Source organism: Callorhinus ursinus, unplaced genomic scaffold (genome assembly GCF_003265705.2).
Source record: "Callorhinus ursinus isolate GAN/ISIS: 27379988/994484 unplaced genomic scaffold, GSC_fseal_2.0 scaffold3, whole genome shotgun sequence".
Lineage (NCBI taxonomy): Eukaryota > Metazoa > Chordata > Mammalia > Carnivora > Otariidae > Callorhinus > Callorhinus ursinus.
Window position 1 is genome coordinate 56291140 of NW_027397065.1, and position 21691 is coordinate 56312830.

The 21691-nt window shown below is 34.5% G+C and overlaps 1 long non-coding RNA gene across 1 annotated transcript; it reads right to left on the minus strand.

Annotated features, from left to right (window-relative positions):
- Window positions 1-7712: 7712 nt before the first annotated feature.
- LOC141371452 (uncharacterized) lies at window positions 7713-16633 on the minus strand. The gene is made up of 3 exons (XR_012376408.1): window positions 16570-16633; window positions 15134-15285; window positions 7713-8012 (listed from the first exon to the last, which is right to left on the minus strand). It is a non-coding gene; the product is annotated as an uncharacterized lncRNA (long non-coding RNA).
- Between the last annotated feature and the right edge of the window lie 5058 nt (window positions 16634-21691).

Sequence of the window (21691 nt, forward strand, 5' to 3'; positions counted from 1 at the left end):
TGCCACACCCTGTTCTTAGAGGAATATGTTGATAGAGCATTTCATAAGAGCATCTTTTATTTTAAGTTCTGAAATGTATCCACACACACAAATTAACTTATTAGATCCAAATGACAATGTCAAATTTGTAGACAGTACCAACAATGATAAAATAAGAATTAGAATTATAAAAATTGTCAAAATTTGATTTTAAAGAATTGGCTTCAACAATTGATCTGTCATTGAATTACAATGCCTGAACTTAGACACCTACATAATTTTATAACTAGAAGGAGACTGAAAAATATTCATCTAGCCCTTTCATTTTACAAGTAAGAGAAGGAAGACACTGAGAAGTAAGCTTCCAGAATTACTATATATAGAAAGCAATAGACTCAAAACTAGAATGTAGATCTTCTGATTCTCATTCTAGAGCCTCTTCTCCATCAACTATATCATTTCTCCTCTTTCTAACAAAGAGCTCAATGTCCCAGAAAATGGTTAAACTGTGGTGCTTTAGTCCACTGCTAATATGGATCAAAGGTCTTTTGCTTACTTGTCTTCTGTTTCTTTCTCACCAATACTCATATTTTGGTCAATATTTCATCTTTTTTTTCCCAAACATAGGCTACTGATCAAAACAAATTACTCTCAATGTCACTATCTGCAGAATAGGTGGCTTTTATAAATGTTTTATACCCTCCTAGATTTTCAGGGTGAGATCATTAAACTTTAAGTTCCTGATAGGAAAGGCAAAGCAAGAAAATGTTCTCAATTATTTTTTAAACATTCTTTTGGTAAAATACACATAATATAAAATTTGCATTTTAACCATTTTTAAGTGTAGAAGTCAGTGGTGTTAATTACATTTAGAGCTATACAAGCCTAACCCTATTTCTAGAACACTTTCATCGCCTCAAAATGAAAGTCTGTATCTATTAAGCAATAACTTTCTATTTCTTCCTTTCTCCAGCCCCTAGTACTCTTTAATATACTTGCTGTTTCTATGAATTTACCTATTCTAGATATTTCATAAAAGTGGAATCATACAATGTGAGTCCTTTTGTGTCTGGCTTATTTCACATAGCATAATGTTTTCAAGTTTCATCCTTGTTGTACTGTGCATCAGAACTTCATTTCTTTTTATGGCTGAATAATGTTCCATTTTATCTATATACTGAATTTTGTTTATTCATCTGTTGATTGACTTCATTTTTTTTGAAATCTGGAAATGTCATTCTCTAGCATTATATCCTTCCAAAGTCAATACCAAAGTTAATATCTATTTGGTGTGGCTTACTACCTGAACTTTGGGAAGATATGTGCTAACAATAAAGTTATCACATGGATTACCATATCAGATGTTATTAAAAATTATTCAATAATATGCTATTGGAAATCAGTTCATATTTTCTATCAAGTAAGTCACAAAATGGGGCTACTATCAATTTGATATTGTCTAAATAGATTTTATTTTCAATGTTATAATTTATGCTACTTAAATGAATTTTCATGCCAGTTTAGAATTATAATCATATAAAGACAATAGCTACTCTTTTTAAACATGCTAGGGTCAAAAATGCCTGTGAATATGTCATAAAATTTGGTAACACAAAGGCATAGACACACACACACACACACACACACACACACAATTTTACATATGATACCGTGTTTCATGGAACCCCAATTCTAAGGTAAAGAATTCTAATCTTGATGGCTATTTGACCAAAAGCTCTGGACGGTAGAGATAGGAAAATTCTAAGGTAAAGAATTTTAATCTTGATGGATATTTGACCAAAAGTTCTGGGTGGCAGAGATAGCAGTTGCAAATGACATTCCAACTCATTCTTTATGCATATTCCCACCCTTATAGTTCCACCAGAACCCTCATATGCTTAAAATTCATGACTCATTATGTTGTGACTAATTATTCTATTATGGTAGGTTTTGTTTTCCCTCTTAAATTACAAACATTTATGGTAAACAGTCAAGGCTTGTATTTCCCCTATATTTTTCATGCTCTCTTGCATGCATGATTTTCAATAAAAATTATTATGTGTTTTTATTACATTTACTAGAAAGTTTAAAACAAGGATATAATACCTCTTCTGAGTTTTTGTAAATGCCTTTGCTCTTTTAACAATGATATTTTAGCACTATATGCATAAAAATATTCTATAATTAGTGCTATTTTCATTTGATTTTTGTCTAGATTCTTTCTCCCCAAAATTATTTTCTTGGTGCTGTGAATGGACAGCTTCCTATAATTGGAAAAGAAGTGAAGAGGTCATGTGTCAGATATTGTATCTTTCAGAAGAATTACCATTGAACCATCAAGTATAACTTACTGATATTTTTCAATATGGGTCTAGTAAATATTTCTAATATTGTTAAGCATTTTAAAGTACTTCCAAAGAAAGCAAGAAAGTAGTTTCAATACTTTCAGAGAAAAGTTAATTCACAAAGGAAGCTTGTGTTTTATGAGGCTTTCCTGAATTACAGAAATTAAAGATGGAAGGCCCTATTAGGTCATTCAGTTCATTCCCTTAAGAGTGCAGAATTGCTCCCTGAAGAATATGCACTAGGGCTTTTCTGGAAAGGAAACATTAAAACTCAACTGCAATTGAGATAGTAAATTTGTAATTTATGCACAATAAAGGTTTTTCTCCTCAGATATTAGTACTACTGCATATTTTAAAATCTGGCTAAAGCATTAATAAAGTGATTAGCAAAAGTCAAGGAGGCCATTTGTTAGTGTACTTCCTGATGAAATAAAAAGCTCTTTAGGCAATTAGTTTGGAAGGAAATGAAAATGAACCCCTAATTCCTCCTCCTTATGCCACCCATCCAAGGTTTTCCTCTTTGTTCCCCAAAATACAATTTCAGTGTTCTGTAATTAAGGGGTAATGGGTCCTGCTTGGGAAGTATCATGGGTAGAAAATTTCTGTTAATTTCTCTTGTTTGAGCATTGCTTCTATGCAAGCCTCCTAGAAAGATAGCATTCAGCATATTAATTTGAAAAATTCATAAGGTCACCTTTGGAAGGACTGAAGTTGTTAACTCTCTTAGATTTGAAAAAATAGTTCTTAGCCTCAAAAATATTTTCCCGCCAAACTACTTTAACACCTGAAAATATAACTGTAGGATTTATCTCTTAGGTTAACTTTTTCCAGCAAATTTTTATAGAATGTTAGTCTTGAAATAATGGTTCCATGGACAAATTTGGGAAATTTGCTCTCTTAGAGATGTATATTTGTCCATCAGTGACTTAAAGACTGAAAAGGTCACAATAAAGAAAGTTGCCTAACTTTGAGGAGCCAAATACTTAACTCAGAAAGTTTTTGTTTTATGACCCATTTATTAATGATCATGGCATACACTTTCAGAAGTACTGCCTTAGAGTTACCAAGATTATTCCTTTAAATTATAAATACCTTAGGCAGGATAACACCACTGTTTATCTATCAGAGATTTAATCTGTAGTATGAATTGGTACCTCTTTGAGGTTGTTTGTTTGTTTTGTATTTGTGGTATTCTAAAAGAAAGAAAATTGAAGAAATAGTAAGGTAATAAAAGGACTAGTTTTGAAGCATGAGCATTGTCCAAAAATTTCTTATTCACTTGTTCAACTTCCATCTCTCCTTAACCCTTCCATGTGGTTAATAGGGGCCTTTTCTTGGAGAGCTATTGACTATCTTGGGCAATGCCATTGATAATTGATCTGTGTTTGCAGGTCCACAATGACTCCAACTTTCTAACTCCCTTAAGCCTCAATGGTCTCATGGGCTTTCTCTTTAATAGCAGGTTTCTTGTTTTTGTTTTAATTTTGAACTGTGACTAAAGGAGAATCAGCAAAGTGGGCCAATTTCTATGGCTAACCTTCAGTGTTCTGCTTTCAGTTTGGGCAGATCAGGAACCAGAAGAAACAATTAGTTAAACTAGTTCTGGTCTTTGCCCAGATCCACAGTAGTCTCTGGTTTCTGCACAATGTGACTGGTTCTCAGTTTCATTATGTGAAAATTAAGAAGTGGGAATGGAAAAAGATGACTTTTGTGATTTTTTTCAAATGTGTCTATGATTAAAACATACAGATAAATTCTAGAATAGAAGCATAAGAATACATAAATTCTTAATACTATCAATATACTAGCTGTATGCTATTATAAACATTACTTATTTTTTTGGTGCATTAATGTCCTCAACTATTCAGTGAGAAACTAATAATTGGTAAGAACATTTCCAGTTCCTAGAATTACTAAATTACTCTCTTTGGTTTAGAAATTGAGTTTTACTTGTTTCTGGTCAAGATGAAGAAACAGAGACTAGACTTACCTTCCAGAATGAAATAATAATAACAAAAAGACAAAACACATGAAGTAAAACAGTGGTTTGCAAGACACTCGACACTATACAACAACTTATAGTAATCCTTAAAAAACAGAGAGTGAGTGAGGTGAACCTTATAACCATCCAAGCTTTTTATCTTGAGAGAGTTTCAAGGATGCACCACAGGAAAGGGAAAACCACTTGGAGTCTGGGGATCTCCCTGAATTGAGGAAACAGAGCAGAAGATCTGAGAAGACCAAGGGAACAAGAGTTCACTGGGCAAATACTGGAGAGACTGAGAAATCTACAGAGGTTACCTAAATATTTAACATTGTACTAATCAGTACATGTATATAGAGAAACTACTTGAGGCTAAGTAAAGAACCACCTAAAATGTTTCAAGGGTAGAGCACCCTGCAGCTCACACAGGGCCTGGAGAATGCCTGTTTCTATCATACAACCTACAACCTATTTCTACCATACAACCTGTTTCTACCGTACAACCTGGAAATTTTATAATTCAAGGGGCACTAGGTAGAGTACTCAGTAAGATCTTGCTTAGAAGTGGAAGATAGCCTTAAAACAAGCACCGAGCCATGCTTACCTCAAAAATTATAAAATGAGACATCAAGATGTTAGGAGACCAGAACATTAAAACAGTTATTTTAACTGCATTTCATATGTTCAAAAGTTAACTGGAGATTATGGAAGATATAAAAAGACCCAAATCAAATTTCTGAGATGAAAACTACAATGGGTGAGATAAAAAAAACAAATTGGATGTGATTAACAGCAGATTAAGTATTGCAGAAGAGAAAGTTAATGAACATGACAATAGAAACCATCCAAAATGAAACACAGAGGAAAAGAGAATAGATTTCAAAAATTAACACAGCCTCAGTGTCCTGGAGGATAACTTCAAGCCACCTACTATGCATGTGCTTGGAGTCCCTGAAGAAAATGGGAAGGGAGGCAGGAAAATTAAAAAAAAATAATGGACAAAATTATTCTAAATCTAATGAAAACAATAAATCCATATTTACTACTCAATGAACTCCAAGCACAAGAAACACTAAAAAAAACTACACCAAGGCAACTGATCATCAAAGTACACATAAACGCAAGAGAGAGAACATCTTAAAAGTAGCCAGAGGAAAAAAAAGATATATTACACACAGAGGAACAAAAAGGATGAGAGCAGATTTCTCATTGGAAACAATAAAAATGAGCAGATAATAGAGCAACATCTTTAAAGTATTGAAAAACAAAATTGTCAACCTAGAATTCTATATTCAGCAAAAATAACTTTCAAATAGTAAGGTAACATAGACATGTAAAAGCTGAAGGAATGAATCCCCCAAAAAACCGTACTTCAAGGAATGTTCAAGGAAGTCCTCCAAGCAAAAGAAAATGATATGAGATGAAATATAGATGAGTAATACTAGATGAAATCCTCTGTGGAGGACAAAGAAATGAAGAATATTGGAAATGATTTCCAGATAAGTATAATAGATGACTGTTTTCTTATTATTTAAATCACTTTAAAATATAATTGTCTAATCAAAAATAATATATTTTCGAGTTTATAATGTAGATAAAAATACAAAGTGTGACAGAAAGAGCACAGAGGCTAGGAAAGGATACAGGAGGTGGGATAATATTACTTGAAGGTAGCCTGTGAGAAGTTAGGCACTATACAACCTAACAGAATTAAGTGACAAAGAGCCATAATGGCTAAACTAACAAAGAGGATAAAATGGCATCATCGAAATATCCAACCTAAGAGGAGCCAGATAAAGAGAAAAGAAGAAATAAAGAAGAGATGGGATATATTAAATTAACAGGAACATGATGTATATAAACCCAACTATATCAATAATCACATTAACTGTAAGTGGTTTAAACAATCGATCAGCAGATACTGTCAGATTAAATACAAAAATCAAGACCCAGTTGTATGCTGCCTATAAGAAGTGCACTTAAAATATAAGGAAACAAATACATTAAAAGATGTAAAAGAAATTATACTTATATCCACACTAATAAAATGAAAGCTTAGAGTAGCTATATCAGTATATGACAAAGTAGATTTTAGACCAAAGAATATTTCCAGGATTAAAGTGGTCATTTTATAATGAAAAGGCATCGATTCATAACAGTCTTAAACAATCATGTGTCTAATAAGAGACCTTGGAAATATATATAACAAAACCAAATAAAACTGTAAGAATAAATAGATAAATCCACAAGTATAGTGATAGATTTCAATACTGCTCTCTCAATAATGGTTAGAATGGGTAGACAGAAAGTCAACAAGCATACAGTAAATTTGAGCAACACTTCCCACTATCTTAATATTTGTAAAATACCAACCCAGTAACAGTAAAATACACATTTTTAAAGTGCACACAGAAAATATACCAAGAAATTGAATTTTAACAATTCAGATTTAGATCTTATTTATTAAGATGTTTTAATGTTTGCTTTTAAATCTTTCGAGCATTTCTTTAAAAAGTTAATTTACAAGCATTGATGCTGCTTTGCTTATTGTAGAAATGAAGTCTTCTAAGCCACATTTTCATTGGTAATTTTAAATGTAGCCTATAAACTATAGAAATATACCTAATTATAGAGATATTTTGGTTTTCAAATATGTATCTGGCCTAAAAAAAAAAAAAGAAAAACGTTTCATGTCATATTAAAACCAAAGTCAAAGCAGCATTTAATATAGGATATTATCACCCTATAAAATCATTTGTTCTCATTAGAGAATTCTTATTTTTACCAAATAGTAAAGATAATAATAACTTGTGGATTAGGAGCAGCATCAAAACAATGTTATTTCTGCAAATGTTTCGTTGAGTGTTTTAATCAGTCTTTCATGTTTTAATCAGTGTTTTATGCTTCTTAAAAAGTTGCTTAGAATATTGCTCTACCTGCTTTTCTCACACCCTGACCTGCTGTTTTCAAGAGGCCTACTCAGTAGTCCAACATTTAATAGCATCTGCTTATCTACCATAAAGGTTAAACTGGGATAAAGTTGGCAATGGCTTGAAAGAAATAAGCAGCGCCGGGGAGTGAACAAATTTAGGATTGGGCTGGCTTTCATGTCACAGATCAGCTTAAAAGCAAACTTTTCAATATTGTTCAGAGGCAAGCTCATTCTGTCTGAGCTGCACAGTTCAGGCGGGGGCAGAGGGGTGGGGGAACGGCCTCATTTTTATCCCTTTCTCTCCCACCACATTCAAAATAATCACTTTTGCAGTGCACTGTGCGTATATAGAAAAGCACATGGTTTAGGGCACAGAGACTTGTGTGGTATGTTACAGAGCTAAGCTAACCTTAGTGTCTGCCACCACACATCTTCTATACACTTGTGGTCACTTGTCTTTTCAGTCCTCACAAAAGCATGATGATGTAACTTGTCTATGCCTACTCAAAGGTGAACCCATTTAGGTACATCGAAACTCAGCAATTTATATCAGTTCAGAAACAAGGAAGGAGCAGAGCCATTTTTCAACCCAGATCTCCAGTTAACAAAACTAATGTTCTTTTCATCCTTAGACTTTTCACCTCTTTTGGGGAGTGCTATCTTATCTCCCACATTTAGTTCCACTCTAAACGTGCTCTGAATCGACCAGTCCTGGGTTAAATTCTGCATCTGTTTCTCACTGGCTGCTTGATCTGAGCCTCATTTTCTTCATCTGAAAAGTAGTAATAAAAATGTACAAATAAATTAATGCACCTAAAGTATCTATTAGAGAATACATGGATGACAGAAGATGCTCAACAAATACTATCATATTGTGCACAGACTTTTAAATCCTTGATTTTGGCATCTTTGTGTTAGTAAATAAAACTCTAGAAAGTCGATGTTGTAGGTATATTCCAGGAACCTGAATATGGTAATAGATATGTGGAGAGGGTATCAACATGTAAAAACCACATAAAGGTAATTTGGAGCCATGCCTTCGTAGAATATTTCTGAGGTTAAATATTATTTATTAGTGAATCAGTCTTTAAAAAAAAAAAAGATTTATTTGAGACAGAGAGAACGGGTGCCTGCAAGAGGGGCGGGGCAGAGGGCCAAGGAGAAAGAGAATCTCAAGCAGACTCCCTGCTGAGCACAGGGACCAACACAGGGATCTATCTCAGGACCATGAGACCACAACCTGGGCCGAAATCAAGAACCAGACACTTCACTGACTGAGCCACCCAGGCGCCCCTTCGTGAATCAGTCTTAAGAATAGTTTGTAATGTGAATTTTTCGGGTTATGGTTGGATTTTACCCCAATTACACTGATAAAGTAAGAACTATTATCTTAATTTTCTTATCTGTGTGTAATTACGGGATGGCTGGAAGATGGATCATTTTTAATTTTTCAAGCCTGATTTAGAGAATTCTTATGATCATATATTAGGTATAGAAACAATGCTTTCACTTCTTTTGCCCATTTTCCAAGGAAGTTTGTTAGCTGATGATCAGAAAAGTATATGACATACATCATGAATATTTGAGACTCCAGTACCTGGGTCTCTTTCCTATTTGCATTAGCAGTTCTGATTTCCATCTCTTAATAAAAGTTATCATCAATTTATTATGATAATTAATGAAGATGAGCTAGGGAAAAAAGTTTCCCTTAAGGAGATGCTTTTTAATACTAGTAAATAATTTTGCTGTTTAAAGTCTTCATAACAAATTTATCACATAAAAAAATGTACCATAAATTATAGATACCCATCATTAGTAATGTATAGACTATCCAGTGTCAGGCATATTAAATAGAGAGTACCTTAAAATAGCCCAAGTTACTGTGGCTGTAATTGTGTGCTCACTGTTTGCAGGCATATTAAATATCTCTGTTGCAGTTCAATAATATCTTACTCTGAGTATTTTTTATACAATGAGTAAGCAACTTGTAATCACTATCACCCCTAACCAGCATTACAAGGATAAGAGGCTGTTCAGCTTTGGTCAAGTGAAGCTGGGTTTCAATGGGTTAACTGGGATCATTGCTTCAGAGACTGTTCATATCCTCAGACTTCGCAGGCCTAGCAGAGGCTGGCTCTGTAATAAGTCTCACATTACATGCGGATTAGATTTGTAGAAATCCTGTAACTCAATAGGTACCTGCCTACTCTCTCCTGGCGTCAGCCTGCCTGCACTGCTTTGCTCTGTAGACATACCTGGCATTCCACCCATGCCTCTCACTTACTGAGTGAGCTGGAGTCTGCCTACCAAAACATTGGGGTATTGTTGTGAAGGAGAAAAACCCCTGACAGACAAGCCAAGTGTGAAGTTGGGTTTGCAATGCCTTGTTACTTTCCTCGGAAGGTACACGCTACCCATTCTGCCTTCCTTAAATCCCACAGAGAGTTTGGAGCACAGCTATTTCCAGGTATCTGAAAGTAGAATGCAGTCACACTCCAAAGGCGGCTGTCTTTCCCGCCTCTTCGCTGTTCCTCTCCCGCCCTCACCTTCTTGACCACCAGGCTTACCCACCCCGGTCCTGGCTGCTCCCCTCCCGACAGTGTACTTTGACAAACATGTTAACACCCAAAGGTAGGAAGACAAAACCAAGCACCAACACAACAAAAAACAGGCTTGGCACCAAAACCTAGAACAGTCAGGGCACTGATTTCTGGGAGCTGTGCCAAACGCGATAAGCACTGCGATTTTAACACGTACCTCTAGTTCTCAGCACAAATCAGTCATTAAATAATTAGCATGTTACCTTGTTAAAAATCTTTAAAACTAAGGTAAGGTTTTCATACAGGAAGCACATCAGATTGTTTAGCATCTTTTTCTAATTAAGCATTAATCCCTCCCAGGAAGAATGAGTCACTCAAGCAAGTGAACTTTCAAAGATAAGGGATTTCTCTTTTGTAAACTGCAATTAACAGCTTTTAACAGCCAGCTTTGCTCTGGTTTTCCCAGCAGTCGAAATGATTCTGATGATTTTTTTTCTTCTTGCTCGTTATGCAGCTAACCAAACTGATGAAGTGGAGAAGTTGATGACAAATGGGGAGATGAATCAAGCAGTAACCAACCCAAAGGAAACCAAACCAAACCAAACCAAAACCTTGAATCACGTTGCAACCCACTATAGCATCCTTCTTACAGAAGTTCCCAGTGTGTCAAATAGCAGCATCCTCTTTGGGGACACAACATGGCATTCGGTGTGACAGCTTGGATGCAGTCCATTTGCCTGGTGCAAAACTTAAACTGTGGCAGTCAAACTGTGACATGTGCCCTAATTATAAGCACACTTTTTTAAATACAAAAATTCATTTTATAGGTGTATTTAGAAGAAGTTTGGAAGATATCCCCTAGTCCTACAATTGTGTACCATTTCAATACTTATTTCTAATTTTTAGTAACAAAAGCAAAGATTAAATCTTCATCCTTCCATGTAAATGCATGAATTGAGGATGTACATTCTCTCCAATATACCTGGTAATTCTAGAGTGGTAGACAGCCATGTTCTGAGTGGCTTCAGACACTTTATTTATTTGTTTGTTTGTTTGTTTTTATAGTTTTGTTATGGGAGAAAACCATAAGCTCTTTCTTTCCTAAAAGCTCTCAGGCTTCACCATTTTCAAAAAGAGGTATATGAAAAACAAAGGGGGGTGGTACAGGTCTTACGCCATTTAAAAAGAAAAAGCAATACTGATTTTTCATGCATGTTGAATATTTTGTTATTTGTCTGGGTTCCCTCAAGGAGCAATTTCACCTGTGATCCAGCTTCATAGGGTTTTAGCCACTAAGGGAAGTTAAAAATAATCCAATCTGAACTCCTCACTTTACAGAAAATTAAGTTAAAACAGGCAAAGTGACTTATCCACAGTCATATGCTAATTCATGGTGAAGCCAGAAATAGAACCCAATTCAGGAAGTTCTTCACTTTGACACCATGATGTCTGCCTTCCAGCTGTGGGAAAGCATCACTTCTGAGTTAATTCTGAAGAATAATTGTCAACAACGTTCCTCCTGCTGATAACTTCCACTAAAGAACTGCATGTGTAATTCAAGGAAGGAGAAAGAGGGAATGCTGATACTATTGAAAATGACTATTGCTTAGATAGACTATTGCTCAGATAGACTGAAAATTAACAGAATGATAAATCAGTGAACTCTATCTTAAAAAGCAGAGCATGGGTGGATTCCAGGTTGACTTTGTCCCTGGTGAAGGGAGCAGAAGTCTCTTTTCTATTTAATCCTCATGATCACAGCAGCTAGTTGAATGTTTTCAGGACACTTTGAGAATAGAAAATTTTGTTGCATGTTTTGAAAATTTACCTATATATTGGAGATCAACTTTTGTTCCTAATAACTTTATAATGTATTACAGGGATAGGATAAACATAATAAAGCACAAAAAAAGCTAACTTACACCAGAAGTGTAAATGAACACGATGATGTTGGAATTAATCTAATGACATTCAGTATTGCATATGTAAAGCTGATGGTTTACATATTTACATAATTGGTTACACACATAATGTTAATCAAGCTTTTGTATTTGTTTTCTGCCTTTAAATTGTTGCTTAAAAGTCACACTGAGGGGGTGCGCCTGGGTGGCTCAGTTATAAGCCTCTGCCTTTGGCTCAGGTCATGATGCCAGGGTCCTGGGATCGAGTCCCATACCCCACTGCCTGCTCAGCGGGGAGCCTGCTTATCCCTTTCCCTTCACCCCTCCCCCTGCTTGTGTGCTCTCTTGCACACACGTGCACACTCTCTCTCTCTCTCTCAAATAAATAAATAAAAAGTTTTAAAAAAAGATGATATTGATAGAATACCAAAATGAGAGTTTCAAAGGGTATCACATTAGGAATTTAGAGAAGGAAAGATCATCAGAGTTGCTTTAATTGGAGAAATACTTACTAAGAAATTGAGAATTAAGTTGGGCCCTGAAGACCATGTCAGATGGATCTAGCTTTACTTTTTTGTTCAGAAGTTTGAGGATAGCATAAATATTGAAGAAATTAAAGACAAATCTGTAAATTCACACCCAGTTTTATATACATGGTACTGTGGATAGACTGCAGTTACATGTGTTAACTCTTTTATCAGTAATCCATAAACTTCCTAGTTCTTCAAATCTTCCCAAGGGCAATTTAAGCCCCAAGTTCTTCAAAACTTCATTCAGGACAACTTCAGTTAATAGTGTTTGTTTCCTTTCCTAAGCACTTCTAGTACTTAATGCATAAACTAGTTTTTACACAGGGATGTACCAAAAATATTCTGAAAAGTAAGTTCACCAGGATCTCGACTCTGTTTTTCCTAAGTATCTCATCAAATCTTTGGAAACAAGATAGAGAAATGCAGAGAGGACAATAGTATAGATAATGGATCCATATTGGAATGATCCATGGGATGAATATTAACAGCAATATTACTGAATTGCATGTTTAGTTTAAAGATAAATCAAGTATTTAACTTATTCCATACAGGATTTCAAATAAGAACTAATCTCAGTATATCCATCATAGGGAATCTTAATATCTATATATTCAAAGGGGTTCATCACCAAAACTTCGTTTCTGAAGCTTGTACAAGCATTTATGCCAACGATTTATCCACTCCAAAAATCTAACATAAACTTCCAAGTGTGTTTATTGTCATCAGTGTCCACCTTTAGAGACTGTACATCTACTTTAACAGTATTAACAGTATTCAAAATATTTAACATTATCTTTTGGATTGGACTTCAGAGTAGTTTCTTTACCCACTGAGATGGAATCTTCTTTTCCATGGGTAGACTCGATTTTTGGAAAATAGCCAAAGGTTTGAGGAAAGCCAGCTAACATAGAGAGGCGGACCTTCCTATAGAGAAACAGAATTTAATTTTTGGTGTTCCTGCTAAGGTTTTATGAAAGCAATTCAAATAAGAGCAATGTTTTGAGTGATGGCAGCATAATTTCACCAGCTTCCCAAGGTGACTGCTTTAGAGGCAGCATTGAGCTTCATGTAAGAGCTTTTACGTCAAAGCTGGATGTACCTGGGTTCCTTGAGCATCATTTTCCTCATCTTTAAATAAGGATAATCATTCCTACCTCAGACGGTTAGTTATTGTTAATTATATTATCGAAAGATGACATAGATAGGTAAAGTTTTGAAATGTCTATTGCGCTATAATCTCACTTTATATTTGTTGTCCAGCTCATCTACCTCTAATGTGTGACAATCAAACTGTTAATATAGTTTAATGGATCTACTTAAAACTTAAAATGTTTCACCACGGTCTTATTTTTGTGGCAAACCCGTTATTAGAGAATCATATTAGCCTGATAAATCATAGTTAACAATGTGCCAGGTGATTCTTCCTTTGAAATATTAATCATGGTAAATTACAAATGTTAACAGTCTTATATGATTCCCAGGTTAGGAGAGGGAGAAAAGATGAAATAGTAAACACACACAATTGATTAATTTTTTTTCTGGGAGAAAATAATAATCTCACACAGATACAATAACTGCTCTGGGCTCTGACCCATGTTCTAAGAAGACAGGTGATAGATGCCCGTTTTAGAAAAAAAGGTAAATGTGTTACAATGGTCAGTCAGTCAATCATTAATCTTTACAGAGGACCTACTTTTTCATGTGTGAATGGTTCACACCCAGAATTAAATATTCATCACTGGTGAGACTGAAAGGGACTAATGATAATGGTCTTTTTAAATCTGTGGACTAAAACACATAATTCTATAGTTTACCTGGCGCTTGAAATAGACATCATTTCAGAAATTGAAGACTCTATTATAGGTTTAACTTCTAATAGGACTTTGCTTGTAATAATCATTACATTTTATGTTTCTAATGTGTTCCTCCATTTTTTTAAATTTTGAAATTTATTAAATTTTTCATCATTAAAATAATATCACATTATAGAAAATTCAGAAAAGACATTCATAATTCTATCACTCTAAAGTGATAGTGTTACAATATTGGTATTTTACATGTTTGGTTTCATTCATATAAATATGTTATTTCACTAAATTTTAATCACAATATAAATACACTTTTGTAGCCTGCTTTTTTCACTCATCTTGATAAAAACTATATTGTTTTCCAAACCAATCATTGTAATGCTTTTTAAAGTTTCTATTAAATGTGTACATCATTTAAAATGATCTCTATCAAAACTTGTAGGGTTAGCAAATGTCATGTTCACATAGCATGAGATGGGTAGGCTAGCAAACATGTAACCCCACAGGAGGCAGTAAGGGATTCATTTTCAGAGAAAGAATACTGGACTGTGTGGCCTGAGATTGAATCCTGGCTTAGCCACTGTGTTTAAACTCTTTAACCCTCCATGTCCTCCTTTGTAAGTGAGGAAATATCACTTAATAGAGTTGTTCTGGGAATCAGAAAAAAATAATTATTATTAAAGCATTTAATACAATGTCTCAAATGCAGTAAACTCTCATTCAATATGAACAGACTAGGGAGTCAGGTCCTCCATTGTCCATCTCAGTGCTCCTCCCTATATATCAGGCTGAGGACCTGGGAGTGAACACAATGATGAATATATGCCTTAATGTTCATAGCTTCTATACATCATTTACTGGGCTGTGGATTATCACAGTCAATATTTCCTGATGATGTTAAACTCATAGTCTCTCAGAAATACTTCAGTTTTTACGGTGCAGGATTGTATTTTTTCCCTAATGCTAAACATGACTGACAAAGAAATAGAAGAGAACTACTCAATGAAATCTCAACACAAAGTATTCACATTTGAAATGCTAAGATCCCCAAAATGCTGAGCCCCTTCATTTACACATATCCAAGTAGATTCAAAATACATAATTTGCTTCTTACCCCTTAAGAAGACCAAGTTGACATCCATACATCTTCCAATTCTTCCACCCTGTGGCATACACATAGAGTTGTAAATGCTGACATAAACACCATTGGCTTAGCATTTCTAAGGTAAGATGGGCTTTTTGATGCTCTTCGTTATTTGAGTTTGTCTGTAGGTGAAATAGAGGATTGAATTTGTAAAATCGAGTGAGAGTATGATGCATTAATCTTATTCCAAATGTTAATTTATGGGTTTCATAAGATCTACTTTGCTTTAGAGCTCAGAAAATGTTTTTTCTCCATAGCTTGATGGCTCAATTTCCATGGCAGTGCCACTCCAAGAAAATTGACTAGTTATCAGAATGAAAATTTTTGTTCTATGGTGCCTGAGTATCTAGTAATAAATTTCATCCTGCCCCATTCAGAGCACTATAATTTAAACACACACACACACACACACACACACAGAATACAATTGTGAAATAAAAACAAAAATCTCAATATCATCATCCCAAACCTTTCTTTCATTAAAGAATATATTTTTGTTATCAGCCTCGGACTTTGTATATATGTTGCAAATGTAAATGTGAAAATAAATTCCAGCACATTTATTAAATTAATATCTTCTAAGGACAAACTGTAATGAAAGGTGCACTGGATTGGAAGTCTAGTGCTGAGAGCATGAGTTAGCCCCTACCACCACTCTGTTGTGAAATTAGAGCTGAGTTGCCAAATTATCCGGCCCACAGCTGGGGTTATCAACTTATCTTGGTTTGACAAAACAGTCCTAATTTTAAAACTCAAAGTCTTGATCTGAGGAACCCTTGCAGTCCTGGGGAATTGGGAGCTGGTAGTCACCCTGTAAAGGAAAGGAACATGGAGAGAGTCCTGTGCTTTAGCTTGGGAGGGGAGATGAAATGGAATGACTTAAACAGTATGGGACTGAAATACTGGAAATATTTGCATCATTTTGGACTTCTAGAAGATTCTTGAGCTACTCCAAAGAGGAAGGATCGCTTAAGAATGTTGCTGAACTAGAGGCCATGCAACATCTACAATTCTGGGACTGAACTTTCCTGACTCCAGCCCAGTTAGCACCACTCCAGAGATGTTAGCTTGCTAAAAGATACATATCTCCCAGCACGGACCTCTCTGCTTTTAGGATTACATGGTTCTACATCCCCTTCTATGCCTCACCTGCTTCCTTTGCCTCTTTTGTTTTTACTAAACCTTACCTTGGTCCATTTCTTTTTTTTTTTTTTTAAGATTTTATTTATTTATTTGACAGAGAGAGAGAGAGACAGCGAGAGAAGGAACAGGGGGAGTGGGAGAGGGAGAAGCAGGCTTCCCACTGAGCAGTGAGCCCGATGTGGGGCTCGGTCCCAGGACCCTGGGATCATGACCCGAGCCGAAGGCAGACACTTTACAACTGAACCACCCAGGCACCCCCTGACCTTGGTCCATTTCTATCTTTGATCTTCTCCATTGCCCTTCAGGCAGCCTACGGTGAATTTCCCCTACTTGCATTCCAACTGACCCGCCCACCTTTTAAGGACTTTTCCACACTTGAACATTCTGTTTCAATATCTGCCTTCTGGATTAAGCCTAAATCATGGCTCCTAATTGCGATATCTGACATTTGCTTTTAGGATTCCTATATGGAGGATGGAGGCTCTGGCCTCACTCATGTTTTTTAAAGAGCAAACACATTATTGAAAAGGGGGTCACAAAATCATTTTCCTTTTTGCATCCTTTTTTCTTCAGAGGCTAAATTACCTTAAATGGCTTCAGTAATATGTCTTCATTAGCTTTTGTTTTCCCAGTGCAGAAAAACTCTTCCTCATATCATACAAAATGTCATATATTAATCCAATTCACAATGCTTTGGTTGTTTTAGTTATTCTTTGTGGCCTTGATGAACCTATAAATTAATAAGGTAGGAGGACAGGAAGAGTTGTCTTTTTAAAATTTTAATTCACTTCTTAGACCACTTTTATTTTATAAATATTTCTTTGTGCCTATTCTGTGCTAGACTTTCAAGGGTGGAAAGAACCTCTGAAAAGATTGGAGGAAACAAGGTGAGCCTTAGCCATTCCAAGTTCATGGTATAGAGCCTGTCACATAGTAAGTAGCGAAGTACATGACCAAAGATATGTGAGACAGCTACTTCAAAAAATAGTATGTTGTTTTTATGATTTTTGTGGCATTTTCAGCTTTTTATACTCTGTAACTTGTGATTTCTTTCATACTCTATATATTCACTCTGTACCTGATTTTGAACTAGTAAATTATTTTTCTGTTTTTTCAGTAGTATTGCCCCAGTGGTACCTGGGGGAGTGGGAGAGGGAAAAGGTATGGTACCTGCTTCAGGTACCATAACACTTAAATCCACCTGTGCTCATTTAGAAAAACAATTAGCAAGTACTACGTAGTTCTAAGCTCAAGAGTTTCTGTTCTTAAAAAAAAAAAACTATTGGGATATCCTTTGGTTTCTGCAACAGAAACTGCTAGCTATAAAAATAATATGGTTTCTAGGAAATTAAAAATATATTTGGACATCAGCAATTATAAGGATTCACCATACTTTCATGGCATACAAAATAGATATTTGTGTGGATTGAAAAGAAAATCCTTGTTAGCTTCTCAAGTATTTCTGACTAACTGTTGGTATGGCTATTACTTGGGAATGAGCTTTCTTGTGGTCATGAAAAATTTTTATAGTTTCACCCATTCTTCTAGTAGTGGTTTAAAGAGATTGGTGAAACCAAATGGAAAAGAAGATAAAAGAGAGGTTTTAGCTTGTTCCCAACACTACAAGTTTATGAAGTTATAAACCATGTGCTCTATGCATACTTCCTATAATCTCTTATTTAATGCTTTGTGACAGGTTTAATATAGCAAAATTAGACATGCTGCCACAGTCCTTCTGACAGCTACCTGGTTTCCATGCACTAATACCACTGGCTTCTTGCCCAACACAAACAAATACACTTGAAAAGGAGGCCAACGACCACATCGAGTGAAATCAGGAACATGAAAATAAGAAGTTAGATTTCAGCATGTAAACACTACATGCTTCTGAAAAATCTTTAGATATTACTCAGCACTGTCTCAGAAGGAAGGGAAGACGACTGTGTACTTGTTACAGGTAGTTAAAGACTGTCCAATTTAAGGTAAATCATTTAAAATAATCTCAAATTTAAAACAACATTGCATTACTTTTTTTTTCCACTTCATATTCAGTTAGAGTCCTCGGAATAAATTCAGATGAAATAGTTTCATAATAAACCAATTGCTTTCTATATATGTAAACTTGGAAAGGTGCACATGGAAGAAATATGTGAAGTAATTTTCTTTCTACTTGCATCAAAATAGTTTAATCATTTTCTAGGTTAGACCAGATAATTCATGGGGCATAATTACTCAAGAAGACAAAGGGTAGATTTAAAACCATTGCTTACTCTTCACTTCATGATGTTAGTGGTAATTGTATCTATAAAATATTGATAATGGCAAGTACTTACATAGCATCACCACCTTAGAATCTGGTAGGGAAAAGTGAATGTCGAATAAAGAATATTAGAAAAAAAGTCAAATTCTTGGCAATTTATTTACTTGCATCACTGTTCAAAAATCCTGATGCCATATCTTATCAGACAAGGCAATGGAGAAAAGGGGAAAATAGAACAACAACCTTACAGGAATCCAATGTTTAGAGGGTTGTGATTCCCATTAGTAGTATTTTTTCTTCTTCTAAGTCCTTACATTTGGGATTTATTTACTGCATCATATACTGAGTCACATTCTCAACTCATAGTATGTATCTGTTCTGTATTTGTATTTTCAAAATTAACTTTATGGTATTCTTGTTGTCATTCTCAGTGCTACTTTGCCTTCCAATAAACCAATTTTGAGCCATTGATTCATTTTAGTGAACTGGGGGGAAATACAATTCATAATAAAGACAAAAGGAGCAAATTTAATAAAATCTATACAACATAAAAATATTTAATGATTGTTTTAGTGATTATTATCCATTTAGTTACATGTTAGCCAAAGAGAATATACCTGGACAGTTTTGAGACAGAAACATAATATTTAGAAACATAATAATTACTAAGAATGTATCAGAAATGGGGGAAATCATAATAAAATATATCACAGAGATTAGAAAATTTAAAAGCCTGACAAAAGCAAATGTTGCTGAGATTATGGAAAAAAATGGTTAATATTATATGTTTGGTGGAAATGTAAATTGGTATAATCTCTAAGGAAAATAATCGGTCAGTTTCTAGAAAAGTTATAATGTGTGTGATATTTTTATCGAGCAATTCTAGTGTACTTATACTCATTCTTAATTATTATTTATGGGCACAAGAAGACATGTTTCAAGATGTTTACTGGCATTGACTGTCACTGTGGAAAAAAAATGGACATAACCCATTCATTATGAGAGGATGAAGTGACCCAAAACCCAGTGAAAAAAAGAAACAGAACAATTTATAAGCCAGATATTTGAAGTTATCAGGAATGGCTTTAAAATAGCTATGATTAATATATTTAAAAGAATAGGTTCCAAAAAAGAAAGTCTTAAAAAAAGCATAAAAAGAAATTCTAGATATTTGAGGAAACAATATCCAAAATGAAAAACTAAATAGATGGTTATAACAGCAGATGAGATAGAGCAAAAGAGAGGCTTAGTAAACAGAAAGGTAGATCAGGTAAAATCCTACAAGATGAAGCTAGAGAGAAAATGATGAAAACATACAAAAGAGCATAAAAGATATGTGAGACCAGATGAAAAATTATAATGTACATATAATTGGAGACCCAAAACAAGGGGAAAAAGAGAAGAGAATGACACAGAACTTTCCAGGATTGACAAAATCATGAAGGCACATATTCAAGAAGCTCTGCAACCAAAGGCAGGAAATACAAAACTAACACTACAATTAGGCACATATAGCAATCTGCTAGACATCAAAATCTAAGAAAAACCTTAAAGGCAGAGACAGAGATACACACACACACACACACACACACATACACACACACCACACTACTTTCCAATGATCAAAAGATTGACAACTGGCTTCTCATCAGAAATGATGGAAGCCAGAAAATAATGAAATGATATTTCAAAGTGCTGAAAGAAAACATACAAACAAAACAAAAAACCCTGCCTACTAGGCTTTAAGTCCAGTGAAAATGTCTCAAAAATAAAGTGAAATAAAGATATTTGGGGGGGGAAGAAACTGAAATAATACATTACTAGTAGATCCACACTGAAAAAAACACTAAGGGAAGTTCTTCAGATAGAAGAAAAATAATCAGAGATTAGGTCTCAGATGCTCAGAAAATACAATAAAGAGCATTAAAGGGAATATACATATATTCATCTTTTTTAAGGTAGATACAACAACAACCAAAATTGACATCCTAGACGATAAGGCAAATCACAACATGTACCAAAGGATTAAAAACGCTGCAAGGTAGCTTTACTGACTACAGAGGAGTTAAACTAGAACTAATAATCTAAAGATAGCTCATAAAATGCTCAAATATTTAGAAATTAAGCAATACAATTATGAGTTACCTGTGCATCAAAAAAGAAAACTCAATCAGTTTTATAAAATATTTTGGGCTGAATGATACAAAAATATCACATATAGAATTTTAGGGCATGCAGGTAAAATTGGGCTTAGACATACATACAAATTATTAATATCAGAAAAGAAAAAGTGAATATCTTACAGATCCTCCAGATGATAATAGGTAAAAGAACGGGTTTAGGCAAATAACTTTAAAAATGTAGATGAAATGAAAAAATTTCTAGAAAAAAATAATTCCATACCCTAAGTAACAACAACAAAAAATAAGTAGATAATCCAAATAATCCAGTATTTATCAGAGACACCGAGAATTTATCATAGAGAACCCTCACCTAGAATTTACAGGTGAATTCTTGCAAACATGTACTGAAAATATAATACTAATCTAACCAGTTTTTCCAGAGAACATATGAGAATGAAAGAACAAGACACGAACAAAACTTTTCCAAATAATAGAAAAAGAGGAAATACTTCCCAACTAATTTTTACAAGTTGGCATAACCTTGATAACAATATCTGAGAAGATATTAAAAGAAGGGATAATTTTAGGTCAGTAATTGTCATGAAACAGACACAACTTATAAACAAAATATTAACATAGTATATTAAATCCCTCAGAGCTAACAATTCCTTTCAACCCATATTATTTTATTAGGAACATTTTTGACAAAAGATAACCCTCAATATAAAAATAAGTGCAAAATTTTAAGATCCCACTGAAAACTTAAAACTGTGTTAAATAACCAGTTTTGCTAGTATGTTAAGATGAGGGAAATAATACTTCTGAAATTCAGATGCTTTTCTGTGTCGATGACGAACCAAGAGTGGGAATTGAGAATAAGAACAATTTCAATCTTATTGTTCTAGTCATTTATTAACAGAAAGTCAAAAGTAGTAGTCTCAAGATTATATTCACTTAGCTTGCCAAATTCTGCAGGTGAGAAAAAAATGAAAATTTGCAACA